This window comes from Aegilops tauschii, chromosome 7 (genome assembly GCF_002575655.3).
Source record: "Aegilops tauschii subsp. strangulata cultivar AL8/78 chromosome 7, Aet v6.0, whole genome shotgun sequence".
Taxonomy (NCBI): domain Eukaryota; kingdom Viridiplantae; phylum Streptophyta; class Magnoliopsida; order Poales; family Poaceae; genus Aegilops; species Aegilops tauschii.
The window spans coordinates 401213232-401217853 of NC_053041.3; positions in this window are offsets into that span (position 1 = coordinate 401213232).

Sequence of the window (4622 nt, forward strand, 5' to 3'; positions counted from 1 at the left end):
ATCAAGATAGAGACACAGTTCAAATAATATTTGTTCAAGACAAAGCAGAATAGACAGAATATAAGTGTGGGTAACTATAGAGCAATAACAACACTTGTAATGTGCATGACATGAGAACATAACTGTTTATTCAATTGAAACTGAAATCAACATAGAGCAGGTTACAACAGCAAACCAGTTAAAGAAACAGGTTTAAAACATACCTGTTGCGCCATTGGAGTTTCAATTCCAGCCTTCAAATTTGAAAATAGTTGGTATGAGTAAATACAGTAATGCAAGAGCAAAGGAGTATGAACCATAGCTACAGAACCTGACCTGAGAACAAATCTTCTTCTCCTGTAAGTGTTGAGTTGGGATTCGGAGTGGTGGTCCTCGTGCTTTGGGCACTGCAGTTCCCTTACTAACTGCTCGTGTTTGGGTGCTCTGTGGTGGAGACGGTGCTGTGTCAACTGGAACTGGGTTACTATCTGCCGGGGTTGGGGTAGAAGGGGTGTAGCTGGTTCTCTGTCCAACTGGGTAGGGGTACAATCTGCGAGAGTCTGGGTTATGTGTGGTGGATCTGGTCCTTGGGCAAGTACAACCGTGGTTCTATCTGCATCAACTGGTAGCACTATCTTTTCTGAGGATCGTGTTGGTACTCCCTTAGATACTGCCATCACGCTCTCCAATTCAAATGGCTGATAAACAAGAAATGTAATTGAAAGTATAGACATTGTATGATAGACAGGTGCAATGGATAGTGGGGAATAAAAGAGGGCATGAAATAATTCATATTATGTTGTCTAACCAAACAGGATAGCATGACACAATTTCACATATATGATGGCTAACTAAACAGGATAGCATGACACAATTTCACATTATGATGGCTAACTAAAAAAGATGGAAAGACATAGTTCAAAATATGAGACTATGTAAACAGGATGACATGACATAACTATATAATGTGTTTATTAAATAGGTTGGCATGCCATAATTCACATACATTCACGGATAGAATGCCATAATTCAAAATATGATGACTGTAAACACTAAATAGGATGAGATGATATAACTATATGATGTCTTTATTAAATGGGTTGCCATGCCATAATTCAGATAGATGATGTGTATGTACTATGTAAACATGATGGCATGATATAATTCAAATATATGATTTATATAGTAAGCAAGTAAGCAGATGGCAATCCATATATGATGTAAAAACTAAGCAATGCAAGACAACATGCATGACATGGGTAATATAACCCTGCCAAGTTTGAGCATAGACCTCAGGGGGGAAATAGGACTGGTCATCAGTCTCTGAATCCTCCTCTGAGGAGCTCTCTGTAACCAGCAAGATGTCTGCTTCAGCAGGTAGCATTGTCTGCTTTGAATACCTTGTTTTCACTCCAGATACTTCCCTCACCGCTTCAAATGGCTGATGCACAGGAAGAGTAGTTGAATATACAAACGTTGTCAACAAATGGAACATGTAATACAAAAAAATGATAGCATGATATAATTCACATACATGATGATTGGCTAAACAACATGGCATTGCATAATTCACATATATAATGCCTTTGCAACAAGATAGCATTGTATAATTCACATATATAATGTCTTGCAACAAGATGGCAATGCATAATTCACATATATGGTAATTAGACACTGAACAGGTGGCATTCACACAAAGCATGTCTAAACTAATCAAATGACATAGCAATGCGAGACACCATACGCACGATATGAGCAACATAACCCTGCCAAGTTAGAGCATACACCTCGGGGGGGGGGGGGATAGGACTGGTCATCTGTCTCTGAATCCTCCTCTGAGGAGCTATCCGTAACCAGTGAGATATGTGCTTCGTCAGATAGCATAGTCTGCTCTGAAGACCTTGTTTTCACTCCAGAATTTGCCATCACCGTGTCAAATGGCTGATGCACACGAAGAGCAGTTGAATGTACTAACATTGTTGACAAATGTAATATGTAACAAAAAAAGGATGGCCTGATATAATTTACATATAAGATGACTTGCTAAGCAGGATGGCATTGCAAAATTCACATATATGATGCCTGGCTAAACAAGATGGCGTTGCATAATTCACATAAACGATGAATAAACTAAACAGATGGCATTCGCACAAAGGATGTCTAAACTAAGCAGATGACATATTTGATGTATAAAGTAAGCAATGCAAGACACCATATGGATGATATAACCAACATCAGCATGCCAAGTTAGAGCGAAGACCTCAGGGGGTAAATAGGAGTTGTCTTCTCCTTCTGAATCCCCCTCAGAAGAGATATCTTCCTCTCGATTACAATCCGAAATGCGTGGAGGGGGGGCTGCCTTTGCGCCTACCATGGAGCGACGTCTGCATGAAATTTTATTGCCACACAAGGCTCGTCTCTTTTGCTCTACATGTTCAGTTCCATTGTTTACAATAACTGTCATGCATAGGAATAAAACATAGTGAGATTATGTAAGGAGTGCATGCAGAAATCCAGAGTGATGGTAGCAACCTATGGATAGACCCAAAACCAATAATAGCAGGCAGATAATGGCTTCAGTTAAAAAATACAGATAATGGCTTCTTTACTGTTTGTTTCCCACCCAACATGAAACTCATAGTAGACACCGGAGATTAACCAGATAGTAGATAGATACTATTGATAGCGCCCCCTATATGTACCCCACGACCATTTAAAAACTCAAGTTTGACCATTAGTTTGGAGCTGACTCAGAGTCTAATCGGTGAACAGGACGATAAATTAGCATGTAATATTAAGCGATGCATAACGTAAGCAGACACGAAAGAGTGCGACCTCTCTTGCGGACCCGTGTAGTCCTCGAGGTCATCTACTCGGTTGATGATGGTAATGCAGTTTTCATGGCTGCCAGCGGCGGGGAAGAAGATCTGAGGCGGCGAAAGACAGTCTGGAGGCCGGATCCCTGCTGTGCTGGACCCTTCTGTCGTTGGAGCAGCTGAGCTGGGGTGGACGACGGCGCAGCAGGAGCGGGACAAACCACGCAAGGTTTTCTTTGACAACTATCTGTAAGAGAAGTAATTCTGTAAGGGCTCGTTTGAATTGGAGGATTCCAACAATGCAGGGATAGGAAATAGACATGAATGGGATAGGAATGCACGTGCAAAACAGAGAATTTAAAAACACAGGATTTCTGCCAATCTGGGTGTTTGATTCACAACAATTGGAAGATCACAGGATGCAAAGAAGCATGGTGAGATTAAGTCAAACCACAAGAAAATGTACGGTTATAATGCTATTATGCTACTATCTCTTAGTATTGTGCTTCATGAATAGGAATTTGAAAAGGAGGACAAGTGAAAATTAAAATTCCTACGTTTTTTCTTTCAAGGAGACACTAAAGGAACAAATCCGTGTGCTCAGTGGACAATATATATAACATGTAGAGTAAAAAAGAGATGCAACAAGTGTACAACCTCTTTGGCGAAGCCATGTCGATCTCAGCGTGATTGGATTGGCCGGTGAGGATGCTCCGGCTGACTTTGCTGTCGGAGGAGGGGAAGAAGATCTTAGGTGTCTGGAGATGGAGCCCGAGGTACTGCTCTGCTATGATGGAGGGTTTCGTCGTTGGAGCAGCTCCGGTGAGTTGTACGACGCCGAGGCTGAAGCAGGACAAGAGAGACAACGAACAACGTTAACCTGAGTGGAATTCTAACAGCATCTCCAATACATGACGTAAAATACACAACCACAAAGTGCTAGATGTAAAATACATCAGCCGCTCATCTCTGAACTTAACTGTCGAAACTGAACTTAACTGTCGAAACTGAATTTTGCTGTCGAAACTGAACGCACTAGCAAGGTGAGGCTACACGTCGGTCGACTGACTTTTTCATCTCTGGTCAGTCGATTTTGCAGCCGTTGGATACGAAATCAAGGGCCTGCGGTTCATCTTCAACCTCCACCCCCTGAGCCGCCAGCCACCACCGGCCAAACAGCAGCCCCGCCCCGCCCGCCCCGAAAACACTCCCCACCGCCGGTCCGCCGCCGCCCCGGCCATCCCTCTAGGCCCCCCCGTGCCGAGCTTTTTCTCCGGCGAGCCCCACGCCACCGCCCCGCCACCGCCGGCGACCACCCCCCCATCCTGAACCCTAAGATAGATAGTGGGGTACCTCTCCGGCGAGCCCCCCTCGCCGCTGCGGCTGGTTCTTCCTTCACCCCGGCGAGCCCCCCCACCCCCTGAAAATCGACTGACCCAAAAGTCGATTCAGTCGACTGAAGTGTAGCTAAATCGGAGCAGCATCGCAAGCAAGAGCAAGAGCGCGAGCAGCAGCGCGAGCAAGAGCAATAGCAAGAGAAGACCAGGCAGGGGACCGAGAGCAAGAGCAGAGCAGCAGCGCGAGCGAGAGCTAAAGCAGCAGCAGCTCCTACTGATGTGGACGTCGCCGCCGAGGGAGCGACGCCATGGAGGAAGTGGCCGGCGATGCCGTCGTGGATGGAGCCGCGTCGTGTCGGCTCGGGACCGAGCGCCGGTAGCACCGTGAGATCGAATCAAGAAGAAAATGCGGCGATTAGTGTACAACCTCTTTGGTGGCGCCGATTAGGCCGCAGCTTCATCTGAGGAAACGATGATGATGATGCTCTTC